The following is a 14776-nucleotide window of genomic DNA, read 5'->3' on the forward strand; positions in this document are numbered from 1 at the left end:
TTATGAGGCCCAGGGTTTCAGAATGCCTTGGAAATGAGTGTGCTCACACTTGCTGGACAAGTGGGAACAGACCCAAAGATTGTGGAGCCAGGCTCTGAGACACTGAGTGCTCTGGATTCTGGACAACACATTCTTTTTGTTTATTTTAGACTTTGTTCCTAGAGGGCTTGATTCACTTTGAAATCACGGCACCATGCAAATAAATTGAGAACACTTTATAGCTGGAAAGGTCCTGGGAGATCATCAAGTTCTTTTGAGGTGAACAGGCCTTCAGAAGTTTGGGTTTTCTTAGGGCCACCCTAGAAATTAACAATAGATTCAGGCTCATCCAAGATCTAGTGATCTGGGGAGATGCATGCTCACAAATTGGCTAGACTTGATGCTGTGTGTGTGTGTGTGTGTGTGTGTGTGTGTGTGTGTGTGTGTGTGTGTGTTTTAACTCTGATCAGTAGGTTTAATACAGTGAGACATGACTAAGGAGAGATTAAGGGCACAACTGTTTCCCCACATGAAAATCACTATGTCCAGTCCAGTCTGATTAAGATACCATCACCAGAAGTGAAAATTTGATGTTTGAATTTTACACAACTTGTTCAACTTTCTACTTTGGGCTATAGAGATCACTGTTCATGCCAATCAAAAGAGTCTTTGCTTGCTGGTTATCATTCCCCTTTGCATAACTGTAAACCCCCCAACCCCAAGGTTGCATACCACTATCTGCTAGGTAATGGATGGTACGGTCACTCAAATTTAATAAGAAATATTAACAAAATCTACAGGAAAACTCATTAGGCATTGATTCATTCCAAACACAGTTTTGGGGCATCCACTCATACAAAAAAATGATAAGTAAATTTATGTTTTGCAAATTTGTGTTTTCCAATTTTTTTTTTATAACAAAGTGTTTTACTTGTGTAGTTTTTATTTAAAAAACCCGGACTTGGTAATGAACTAATACACAAATACACCCGTTGTTTTTGATTCATAAAGACTGACCACTAAAGTCTGTTGAAAAATGCTAGTTAAGTCCAGAGCATCCTGACCATGTTCACTATTACCCATCCCGCCCCCCTGCCAATTCTAGTTTGATAACTAACTAGTTCTCTGAACACACACCCCACAAGGAAGCTAAATCATCAGCATGTTTATTTATTATTCCAATTTAAATTGAATCTCCTCAGTTCATTCCATAGCACAGATCCTCCTGAGGTAAGCTTTTTCCCACTGGTACTTCCTTTCCTACGTCATTTCTTTATATACTTCAAAAATCTTGAATGGTTCATTCTTTAGTCTTTTCCAACATATGAATTATGATTCCTTTTACATTTGATTATTAGTATCAGGCACGAAATTTTTCATCATGTTAACCTTTAACCCTCTGGTAAACAATATATCCATCCACCCATCTGTCCACCTGTCCATCCATCCATCCATCCATTTGTCCCTTTATTTAACAAACATGTATGGGCTTCTTGTGTAAGACACTGGGTACAAACTTGAAATAGCATTAACTTAAAAGGTATTCTTTCTTTGAGTCTACAAATTCCAGTTGAGGTGCCCTGGAGACCCCACTTCACAAAATCTTTTCTCAGAACAGCAACTGCCTTTCTTTTTTTAAAAAAATCTTTATTGTTCAGATTATTACACTTGTTCCTCTTTTCTTCCTCCCATAGGTCCCCCCCCACCCCATACCCTTACCCCCGCCACAGTCCTCATCCATAGTTGTACAATTTTTGTCCAGTCCCTTCCTTCATTCCCACACTTCTTCCCCCACTTCCCCTGAGAATTTAGTCTACCCCTTTCTATGCCCCTGATTCTATTATATTCACCAGATTATTCTGTTCATCAGATATTTTTATTCACTTGGTTTTTAGATTCACTTGTTGATATTGTATTTGTTGTTCATAATTTTTATCTTTATCTTTTTCTTCTTCTTCTTCCTCTTCTTAAAGAATACCTTTCAGCTTTTCATATGATACTGGTTTGGTGGTGATGAACTCCTTTACCTTTTTCTTATCTGTGAAGCTCTTTATCTGACATTCAATTCTGAATGATAGCTTTGCTGGGTAGAGTAATCTTGGTTGTAGGTTCTTGCTATTCATCACTTTCAATATTTCTTGCCACTCTTATCTGGCTTACATAGTTTCTGTTGAGAAATCAGCTGACAGTCGTATGGGTGCTCTCTTGTAGATAACTGTTTTTCTCATATTGCTTTTAATACTCTCTTCTTCTGGCACCCCCATAATTCAGATGTTGGTACACCTTAAGTGTCCTAGAGGCTCTTTACCCTATCTTCATATTTTTGGATTTTTTCTCTTTTCTTTTCTGGTTTGATGTTTTTTGCTTCTTTGTATTTTAAATCTTTGACTTGATTCTTGCGATCCTCTATTCTGCTGTTGGATCTCTGTATTTTTTATTTAAGTCAGTGTATGCTTAATTTCTATTATAGTTGGTCCATTTTCATATCCTTGAAGGTCTCACTAAATTTATTGGCTTTTTCTAGAAAATTCTTGAAAAACCTTACAACCATGGTTTTGAACTCTATATCTTGTAGTTTGCTTTCCTCCATTTCTTTCATTTGTGACCGCCTGCTGCCAGACAGTCCAGTTTCTCCCCTTATGAGTCTGGGTCCCCAGAGTCTCACTGGAAACTGGAGTTCAGAGCAGTTGAAAGCTTGTGTCTCCCTCTGTGTTGAAAAAGACAACTGCGTATTCAGTTACCAGCCCTTTCTGTGCGCATGCCTCCGTACCTCTGCACTGTACTTCTGCAGCTCCTCTGAGTCTCAGTGTGCTTTTCTCTTCTCTTCTAGTTGTAGAATTTCCACTTAGCCAGCTTTCCTGTGGTTCTGGATGGTGTCTCTTTTGTCTTTTAGTTGTAGTTTTGAAGTGGTTGTGCAAGGCAACAAGTTCAGGTGTTTACTTATGCTGCCATCTTGGTTTCTCCTAGCAACTGCCTTTCTGTTCTCAGGACTGCCATACTGGGATCTTTGAGCACCTTTGCTTTATACCTTGTCCCTTAGCTAGCTGGGTCCTTGTTGCTTTGGGACAATAGACATATTTATATTTATTCTTGCATTATGTCTTTTTATAAGTAAAGAAATATTTCACAGAACTTTTATTTTTGTCAAGAGTGGGAAGACAAATGTAACTCAAGAAAAAATGAAAGAGAATATATTTCTTTCTGGAAGTGAAAAATATTCTTATAAAATAAACAGTGTGTCTGTGGGTTGAAAAGTTCTAATTAAGAAAAATGAAGTCCAAGTTTTCAAACTCTAGGACACTGCAGGGTAGAGAAGGGAAAGGAGGACTTGGTAAGAGTAGAGTAACTCTACTGCAGTAGGTAGGCCTAGCACACCTGAAAGGATTTAGGCCAGGAAGACTGGTTTCAGTTATTTTTCATTGGAAGAAATTTTGACTTTTGAGATGACCAACATTTATAAACATTCATGTTCTCAATGTTTTTCCTGAACAGAAAGCATTAAACTCTTGTAGATAATTTTTTACACAAACACTTACTTGGTGTTTACCATGGGCCAGAAATGTACTGAATGCTTTACGAATATGACTTCATTTAATCCTCACATCATCCTTATGAGTTAGCTCTATTATTACCCACATTTTATAGATGAGAAACTGTAGCATAGAGAAATTAAGAGATTTCCCTGAGATAACATAGTAAGTGGTGGAGCTAGGGTTCAAACCTAGACAGTAGTCTCCAGAGTCCATGCTCTTAATCACTCTGCCTCCCATGTGATCTTTCTTCACAGCACTTACTGTAGACATAATCTGATAGTTCTCTGTGCTATCATTTAATGTGTGAGTATACTTAATTAAAGGCTATTCCTCACTCAACCATAATCTCCACAGAAGCAGAGGTTCTGTCTAGTTTTTGTTGCTGCTATATAGCTAGCATGTACTCATTTTGTGACCAATAAATATTTGTTGAATAAATAAACCAGTCCTTTTAATAAAAAAAGACTTTCTGAAACGAAAATGTATTAATTTTTAGGGCTAGGGTTGGGCATACTATAGTTTCATGCACAAGAAGGACCTTCCTTCTACCTATCCCTATAGACTCAAATTCTTAGCAGCTGACACAACCTTTCAATCCATAATGTCAATCCTAAACCACTTGATGCAAACCAGCAGGAAAGGGAATAGATGGATATAATGAGCTTCAGTCAAAATCTTAATCACAAGGGTAACACACACTGGCAGTCTACAGTGTTTGGCTTGCAGTGTGTTTAAAAATTTCAGCCAATTTTTAAAACCAGGAGCTTTCACATAAAACCCAGCTTTTTGCTTCTTGTGAAAAAATGGGGAGATCTGGCACTCCCGAGTCCACATTTTCACAGGGTAGCAACAACTCTCTCTCCTAAGAGAGAGTCATACTTGCTAGTCACCCGCAGTCAGCACCAGTCCCTATTGTGCCCCAACTCTGAGGCGAAAAGTCAGTTGCCATTTACGTTTATTCTTGCATCATGTCTTTTAACAAGTAAATAAATATTTCACAAAACTTTTATCTTTGTCAAAAGTGAGAAAACAAATGTAATTCAAGAAAAATGAAAGAGAATATATTTTTTTCTGGAAGTTAAAAAATATTCTTATAAAATAAGCAATGTCTGTGCAGGTTGAAAAGTTTAAATTAAGCAGTCCTTATCAAACACCTGAGCCTCTCTCATTAATATCAGCTCTCTGGTGCTTCCAGGTGTTAGAGTTTTAGAACTCTGGTGCAAATGTGATCATTTTCTGTTTTTAAGAGAGGGGATGGGTGAAAAGCAGGAAGGTTGGAGTTTATAGAAGAATGGGAAAGGGATGGGAGTGGAAAGGGTCACCAGCAATGGGCACCAGCTGCCTCTGATTTTGCTTTAGGAGTGAAATTATGGCACTGGGCTTACACGGAACACCCATAGGTATTTCAGGTCTTGCATGTTTGAGAAAAACATTTGCCTTTTCTTTATCTGAAAATCCATTCAGAACAAGATTCAAGGTTAAAGCTCTAAAAATGTGGGTTCTCAGCTCTTCAGCCTGATGTGACATGAAGGAGAAGGAGTAGCTACATTGTTATCAGGATAACATCATTGCTACTCTAGCTGCACTGGTCTCCCTGCGGGTACACCCTGCAGCCATGTGGGTGTGCACATCACACAATGAAGAAAAGGAAGTTACTGACTTTATGGTGCTAATGATCTAGATGGAGTGGGCGTAACCAAACATAGATGACAAAGAACACAAATTTAGGCTATGGGAATGACCTATAACACATATATGTAAGTAGCATGTTGCAGATACATATGTCTATGTATGTTCAAGTGTACTACTCCATTAAGAAACAGCTCAATCTGAAGAAATCTAAGCTTTTCAATATGAAATCAAAGGAGGAATTTTTCACATTACAAAGGATCCATTACTGTAGATAGTATCTAAATATTAAGTTCTTTTAATGTAGTGGTTCTTGACCAGGTGCGATTTTGACTCCAACGGGACATTTGGCAATATCTGGAGCCATTGTTGGTTGTGTATTATTGGCATCTAGTGAATCGAGGCCAGGGATGTGCTAGACATCCTACAAGGCTCAGGAGAGCCCCCAAATGTCAATAGTGCCCAGGCTGAGAAACTCTGCTGTAATACACATTATAGTATATACTTCCTTTTCTTTTTTTTTTAAAATATATTTTTATTGATTTTTATACAGAGAGGAAGGGAGAGAGATAGAGAGTTAGAAACATCGATGAGAGAGAGTCAACGATCAGCTGCCTCTTGCACACCCCCTACTGGGGATATGCCCGCAACCAAGGTACATGCCCTTGACCGGAATCGAACCCGGGACCCTTCAGTCCCCAAGCCGATGCTCTATCCATTGAGCCAAACCGGTCCCAGCTACTTCCTTTTCTTTTAAAAAAAATATATTTTATTGATTTTTTACAGAGAGGAAAAGAGAGAGATAGTTAGAGAAACATCGATGAGAGAGAAACATCGATCAGCTGCCTCCTGCACACCCCCCACTGGGGATGTGCCCGCAACCAAGGTACATGCCCCTGACCAGAATCAAACCTGGGACCTTTCAGTCTGCAGGCTGATGCTCTATCCACCGAGCCAAACCGATTTCAGCCCTTTTCTTGTAGGTAGTTTGCACACGTGATTTAGTGTCATTGCATAAAACGAGGGACACCACCTTTGAATGTGGTGATGATTAAACAGAAGAGGCTGATGGGCTGTGAGCTGAGCTAGTGACCTGAAGGGATACAGGCTGAGAAAGGCAGGATGCACGCTGGGGTGTGGCTGGCAGTGGGTGGTTGGTGGAGAAAAAGTGCCATTGATTCAGGAATGGAGGGCAGTGTGGCAGAGAGAGGAACACATGGAAAAACTGGCCAAGATTTCTGGAGCTGAGAGAGTGGGCTGAAGCATAAAGCCAGAAAGAAAATGGAACTCATTAGGGAAGGGAAGAGTTGGTGGAACTAGTGTTTGATCTAACAGGACATGGAAAAGGGTCTGACTGTTGAAGAGGAGCCTGTGGGGGATGCAGAGGGCAGGGAAGGACTGCCGCTGAGTGTCTGGAAGCAGAAGTCTTCGAGGGAGACAAGGAGTAAATGGGGAGAAGAGGTCAGGACTATGCGGCGGGGAGTATCTGCAGAGAAAGAGGTCAGGTTGGGGTGACTACTTGAAAGCACATTCTGTTTATCTCCAGGAGAACTGAGGAATTTCATAAAGCAGCTGGTACAGAGGTATAGAGGATGAGGGAAGTACCAAGGACAGCGCATGGTAGGTCAGTCATCATGAGGGTCTGGATAAGGAAGCCTACAGATGCTGAGTGGGCACTGGTACGTAGTATCAGTAGAAGAAAATGGGGTCAAAAAAGGCTGGACTAGAGCACCTGGTAGAGTGGGAAGTAACTCGACCTCAGGCTGAACGCACCTGAATCCTGGGAGCTGAGCACAAAGCTTTGAGTTTGTGGAGAAAAATTCACAAAGGGATGTAAGGTGGTGGACATGAACCTGAAGGCAGGAAATAAGCCGCACCCATATTCTCTCCCACGCCTGCCAGGCATCTGACTTCAGTTACCCATAATGCCTTGGACTCCCGCTCTTAGCTTCCACTGGGAGGAATGGCAGCACATGCTCTAGGTCCTAGGATGAAGTTAGGGCACCCAATGACATCTCTGAAGGGCGTGCCTTTGACAAGAGAGAAAAGAAAGGAAAGAAGAGCCAGTCCATGTTTTTGTCTGAGCTTGGACTTGACTTGGAAACAATTGCTGTTTCTTAGTTTGCTTGATTTTTTCGAGCTGAGAGGCACTTTCATTTAACTTTTGAAGAGTATGTTATGTATTCTACAAAATGGCTCTATTTTCTGGACTGGTGTTGTATCTTAATAATATATGGGTGGCAATGCCTAATTTGAGTCCTAATGTCACACCATCATTCTTACAATTACATAAGCATTGTAGGAAAATCTGCAGTTGCATTAACCTCGTAAGTATTGCATTTTAAAGACATGATGTCTGTGACAGATCTTTGGGTGGAATGATTGTATATGTGTTTAAACTAAAGAAATTCAACTAGAGAGGAAGAGAGGAGTGGGGAGAGAGAGGAAAATGGAGGGAGAAAGAGATGGAGGAACTGAGGTGGTGGTGTTAGGGAGAGTCAAAGAAGAGAAGAGGGGATGGGGAGGGAAGAGGAGGGAAAGTTGAGAAAGAGAAATCGAAATAGTATGAGATCACTTCATATTCAAGTTTATGGTTGGGAATGATTATGCAATGGGACTTATAAATCTTTCTATTTTTGGTTCCCTTTCCTGCCTGCCTTTCACTAGACAGAGTGTGATTCTAGCTTTTAAGGGTACCTGTTTCTCATGCAACTTTTTTCCCCCTTGGACAGACTTTATAACCTCCCCATCCCCAACTCTATGGTACAACAATCCTTCTCTAAGTTTAAAGAGGCCAAGGAAATTCTAATTAGAGATCATATTTCTAATATGAACTTTAACTTCTCTTTTTAATCCAAGCCTTTTGATGTGGGCCACTTCAAACATCCCCAACTTTACCATTTAATTTCCATTTCTAACATCTACCCAAGAATTCACTCAAAGTCCACAGAGCTAGGAACACAAAAAAAGATTTAGATTCCTGTCCCCAAGATTGAGGGGGAATGAAAGCAGATTCAGAAAGAACAGTTTTATGGAGAGTTTCTGCTTCAGTTTTCCATTTTTCTCTCTCTGAAACACAAAGAACCGGAACACGCAATCAAAACCCAACCCAACGGGACATGCACATCCCATTTCCTTGATCCTGGCTCCAAACCAGGACATTCTTTCCCTCTTGGACACGGTCACCAGCTCTGGTGCAAACACACCAGCAACTCTGGGGACGTGCGATTCCTATAAGGATGGCACCCTGCTATGCAGAGAATCCTGTGCAGGACAGGCACTCCAGGGAAGGATTCTGTGTAAACAGACCCAGAGGCTGCCTGGCAAAGCTGCCCGCAGACCAGCCAGCCTCAAGCTGTGTGGGGACTTGGAATGCCATTGGAATTTCTGGTGGAAACAGCCAGCCCCAGTCTCTCCCTTCCCCCCAAAGACATCAATTTTAACTGTGCCGAAACCACCGCCACAAGGAAGACACAACATTCTGGCTGCCAGTTCCCCTCCCCTTCGTCTGATTTCCAAACTGGTCCCCTTTCCTCCTGAAGTCTGCGACCAGAACTGGCTGCAAAGACCGATTTTAACTTAACAAATCATGGCTAGGCTACTGGGAAGACAAAACGATATATATATAAATAAAACAGATTTAAAAAAGGAGCTCATAGATTCTGAGGGATAGTGATGGTGTTTTTAATTTGTCTCCAACTTTTACAAATTAAATACGTGAAAACATGAGAAATGACATATTCATTTGAGAAAACACATATTCACTATATGAGAATATGAGAAAACACTATATGAAAACACTATTCACTATATGAAAATATGAGAAAACACATATTCACTATAGAACATGTGTTTTTTCATATTCTATAGTGAAAAACAAGACAGACATTATATTCTGTATCTCGGCCCTCCTCAATGCGGAAATGACATCGGCTCCCCCACCGATTCTTGAAGCCTTATCTCAAATTTAACTCAATGAACTGAATTCTGACTCCTCAGTGTGTGTTCTCAATGCTTCAGAAGCTTGATGACTTTCCCCCGTCTTGGCTATAAATATAAAAACAGGAAAATTGCACAGAAGGAGTCAAAAGTCATTCTAAAGTCAGTCATTAAGATAACCAGGCCTAACATTAGGTCCTGTATGTAGCTTTTTTTTTTATTCCATTGATGTGTTGTTAAGTACACTTTTACCATTTTTTTTAATCTTATTTTCCTTTTTATTGAATTTATTGGGGTGACACTGGCTAAGAAAATTATGCAGGTTTCAGGTGCCAATTCCACAACGCATCATCTGTACACTGTACTGTGTGTTCAGTGCCCCAAGTCAAGTCTCCTCCCATCACCACTTCTCCCCCACCTACTCCCATGCCAGTTTCCACACTGTTGTCTGTAAACACCCTCAAGAAAACAAGATCATGATCATTCTCTACATACTAGAAAACTCGAATTAAAGGCAAGCAAATAAGCCATCCTTAAAAAATCATAAAAAGTTAAGACAGCTGCATTAGTGAAATGATTATAAAGCTGCAGCGACAGCAATAAACACAGATGAAGCAATTATGAATTTCATGAAAATAGATAAAGATCCAATTGGAATATTGAGGCCTGCCTCACTGGACACCTGCTTATAGTCTTAATTTTCCCTCGAGGAGATACATCTGATGCCCTTCAGCAACAACAAAAATCAATAATGGATCAATATGGATAAGCATGTTGGGCACGACCTTTTGTCCTAAGAGATAGTTGACAGCTGGGTTTAGTTTTACCGGGATTTACTTAAAGACTTGTAACAGTAAATAGTGGCGCATTTAAGAATATTTGCCTGCTTTGATTTAGTGAGTTTGGCAGGTGGCAGTGGCCTTTCAATGGCATATGGCTTTGAGAAATTACATCAATATATGCATCCACAATGTGTCTTAACCTCCAGTTCAATCATCAAATTAATTAGTAAAAAATCCCATTCTAACATCTTATAAGCAAATATTTCCAAGTGCTGGTTGAAGAAAACACAGTGGAAAGACAAAAGAGAGTAAAAAAAAAAACATGGAAAAATTTGTAGGAATTTTTAAGAATAGCTGAATGCCCAAATCGAAAGACAGGCATTAATATTTTCTTATGATCCTACATCACTAAGAAAGGCATATCCAGGCATGTTGAGTGAGGTAATGTTGACTTCTTTTCAAAGATAAATTACTTAGAAGCATAATATTAAATGAAATAGAAAGCTCACAATCTATCTCACATGCTGTGCTCCTTGCAATAAATAAAAAATCCAATGCCCTTCAAAAGGATGTAAAACTAAATGAAAATGAAGATGAACAAGTCTGAATTTGTTTTACGCTATAATCCTCTTCATATTTCATATTTGGAAGCTACAGAATAGCACAGAAAACATGAACACAGTATATGGTAAAAACTAAAGGATTTTAGATTCACTTTATATTTTTTTAGATTCTGTTTAGCAGTTTTTAAAACAGGCTATATTAACTATAGTCACACTAAAAAAGGCAAATGATAATTGTTATAGGAGTCACATCAAATAGACCACATTCTCTTTTAAGATAATTTCACAGAGAAATTCACATTTGAAGATCAATGGGCATCATAAACCTGCAAATTAAGAAACCTGTGAATTGGGTTTCCTATGAAATATCCTATAGATTGTACATGGTACACAGAAAAAAACAAGTTTCTGGTATATTTGCACTAGAATTTAGCTATTTCAGAAAGTATTTTCTAACTTGAAGTTGCCACTAAGTTCCCTAAGAACTACCTGTTTGCCTCTTTGATTTTACTTTCTGGAAATATAAGAAATGATCTATTGATAGGAAATGAAGCAGCATGGTAAAAGCCACAGCCTCTATTAAAATAAATGGATATTGCACTTGTTTAAACACTGGGTATTTTGGAAGATATTTCATGTGAGAGTTCATTTGACATGACTGCAGACATGTCAAACCTTAGGAACACAATGGCAATATAAAATGTTCCGGTTTCTTTTTGAGTGTTAGCTTCTGACCGCGGGGTATGGTTACAAGTAGATTCTTTACAGTTTACATGGATAAGTCAATACACTGAAATGAACATTTACAAATCCTAACATGTCAACATTATGGTCTTGTTTGCCTCACCGAAATATGGTTCTAGTTAACTAAATAAACTTTTAATGTAAAATGACAAGAAAAACTCAAATGAGTTTTTAATCTGAACATGGACTGGGGAGAATGATCCCACTTCAAACGCCGCAGTACTTATTCACCAAGGGGAAGCTTTTTTACATGTTTTCTTTAGCAAAGACGCTGACATTAATCACTTTGGAAATATATATATATTCTCACAGATACATACACACATATATATGCACACATAAATTCCCTCTCTCTCTCTCTCTCTCTCTCTCTCTCTCTCTCTCTCTCTCTCTCTCTCTCTCTGTCTCTACACACACACACAGTCTAAAAAAACAATTCAATCCAACTTCCATATATAAAGAAAAAAGTGTTTGGAAATCTTTGTTGTTCATGGACCCCTTTCAATCACCCAGCAGCCTCTCTTTACTGCTGCTTTTCATTTCAAACACTCAGCACCCAAAAGTCAAACATGTGGCAAAGCTGATGCAAATCGTAACTTTAACACACAACGGAAACTTTTCATACATTTAGGTATCATGGTCCCTACCTTTTTTTTGAGAGTAAGATGGCGACTGCCCTTGAGAAAAAGTAGACTTTTCTTCGGTGAAATAGTCAGGCTGGCTGTATTGATTCAGGGCCATGTCCAAGTCAGAGTCCTTGCTTTTTAGCATGTTTCCAGGGTAACTACAGGTAGAAGGCTGATTCACTGCCCAGGCCTGTTCCATATATATGTTGTTACTGGGCACAGCCTGAGCGCTGCACCCACTGTAACCCGGACTGTCTTCAAAATACGCGTAATAATCAGTGGCCTGCATGTAGCAGTTGCTGCTGGCAGCTGGGTGCACTTCATAGAGTTCTTGCATACAGTAGTTCATTTTTGTCACCCTGGTTCAGCTCCTACTTTACATATACACACACTCTATGCATGCATTCACCAGCCCCATACACCCGGAGAGCCGGGCATATACGCCGAGAAGCGTACATCCATACACATGAAAGGAGGAAGGAAGATGAATAAACACCACCACCAACACGGCAAACCCAGCCTGCCTTACTTTGGAATAGCACCTGATGTGCTAAAATCCTATCTAGATGGAGGTGTCTATTGAGCTCTCCTGCCATTTGAACATATTGGGAAGCAGATTTCTGACTAAGTGAGGTCTTAAGCTGTGAATGCAGCTAATTCCTGGGGAAGATGGCAGGCAGGTAGGGATGACCGTAGTCCAGCTACAGCACTGAGAACAAGGATGTTCCCGTTGCTCTGAAATGGGGGAGATTAATTTTTATAGCTGGTTTTGAATCCCTTTCAGCATGATTAGAAAATGATTACTCATTGTTATGTCATGTTGGTTGACAACTTAAGCATGAAACGTTATAACGACATCTCAGAGACTATCCTTGGATACACAGAAAATCCTAAAATCAATAATTGAGTTTATTAGCCTGAGGACTGACTCCAAAACATTAATCCAGTCATATGAACAACAGTGGCTAAAATCTGTTGTTGAATGCTACTGATCAGCTTTTTAAAACCAGGATCCAACCATTTGCTAATGACACATAGAGTCTCACAGGTTTTTAAAATGGGCCCAGGAAAGCCACATTTGAAAATGCTGCTGGTTTGCACCTGATAATTTTCTACATCATCAGCACTAGTCTACATGAGACCTAACGCTCAACTGCTTATTCTGTCTCTATTGTTTTCTTTATAAGTGCCCCAGGGAGAGCTCAGGGGAATGCCCTTAAGAAGAATACCCCTCTATGTCAGCATTTCCCCCTCTGTTGGCACTTAACAGCACTCTTACCAGTAGTATGTGAAAACTGTGCACACCATCATTTTACTCCCATTCCAATCTGCTTCTGAGACTATCTTGAAACGTAATTGGATTTAATTGTGTTCACGCACTAGACATTTAAAGATAGTGATCCAAATGAGAAAAGAGTTTTCTCGAAGCATCACCACATCTTTGATGTGGTGATGAATTAAGATGTGAACAAGTATCAAATTAGATCATAGTTACTTGCTGATGATTACTAATGGCATTCTCTCCACACGGATGGTGGTTCACATGTGTATATCCACCTATACGTGTGTATTCTTGATGATGAGGGCGGAAGCTGCTTTCTTTGAGCCCAGGGCTGTGGTTGGCAAACTACGGCTCGAGAGCCACATGTGGCTCTTTGGCCCCTTGAGTGTGGCTCTTCCACAAAATACCACGGCCTAGGGGAGTCTATTTTGAAGAAGTGGCATTAGAAGAAATTTACGTTTAAAAAATGTGGCTCTCAAAAGAAATTTCAGTCGTTGTACTGTTGATATTTGGCTCTGTTGACTAATGAGTTTGCCAACCACTGGCCTAGGGAGTCTTCCTCTTTCCTCGGGAGACTCGGTTCGCATGGCTGGGCTTCAGGTGGTGCTGTTGACATTGGGTGTTCCTGCTAGTCCATGAGTGAATGTGTGACTGTGCTGGTATTTCCCTCCCAAGGGACCACAGCGATATAATATGTAATGTCCATTAGTGAGACCTCTGCTTTGGACAGGAAGTTCCAGTTAACTGTTCCAGGTCAGGGACATATGACAGCAGGAAGCAGGTATTATCACCATTCCACAAACATTTACGGGGCAACTGTTAGGTACAAAGCAGGAGGTGGTGGGAGCAGAGGCTGTTCAAAATTCAATCACGGTCCTTGCCACAAGTAGCTTAACAGCAAGTTGTATTCAACATACAGAGTAAAGTAGACCATGGTTGTGCAAGAGAGCCTTTTCGAGCTGAGGCTTTTTTTTTTTTTAAATATATATTTTATTGATCTTTTACAGAGAGGAAGGGAGAGAGATAGAGAGCTAGAAATGTCGATGAGAGAGAAACATCAACCAGCTGCCTCCTGCACACCCCGCACTGGGGATGTGCCCACAACCAACGTACATGCCCTTGACCGGAATAGAACCCGGGACCTTTCAGTCCGCAGACCGTAGCTCTACCGCTGAGCCAAATCGGTTTCGGCTGGAGCTGAGGCTTTTTATGAATGTAGTAAAGGAGCTATCGATTCAAGGGAAGAAGGTGAAAAATGAGAGATAAGCTGTGGATGAGACAAAATAAGGGAAGAAACCCAGGCAAAATCTGTGGACGTTTAGTAATAAGACTCCTTGGAAAACTGCAACTATAAAACAAGTAAAACAGCTATAAAAATGAAAACAACTATGAAAACTAAACAACTATAAACATGAAAAATGGAACTATAAAACAAGTAAAGGAATCTTTTCCAAATTAGTACATTTGAACCAGAAAATAAGTTGCAACATCCTAGAAAGCATGAAAGTCACCAAAGAAATGAAGAACATAGCTAACATTTTAATAGTATTTTTACTCTTTGATTACTCTTAAAACAAAAGATTTTTTTTGGCAGATACGGTATTCACAAGGGTTTTTAAGAACACATACACATAACATTACAATTAACATGTTCTCTCTACTGAAAATGTCAAAACATTCCATTGGAAGCAGTGATTAT

At 39.8% G+C, this 14776-nt stretch overlaps 1 protein-coding gene across 5 annotated transcripts in view; it reads right to left on the reverse strand.

Moving 5' to 3' along the window:
* THRB (thyroid hormone receptor beta) overlaps window positions 1-14776 on the reverse strand; it is a 280496-nt gene that overhangs the window by 19984 nt on the left and 245736 nt on the right. The gene's annotated exons all lie outside the window — the stretch shown is intronic.

Source organism: Pipistrellus hanaki (genome assembly GCF_964339955.1).
Source record: "Pipistrellus hanaki genome assembly, chromosome: 13".
NCBI lineage: Eukaryota > Metazoa > Chordata > Mammalia > Chiroptera > Vespertilionidae > Pipistrellus > Pipistrellus hanaki.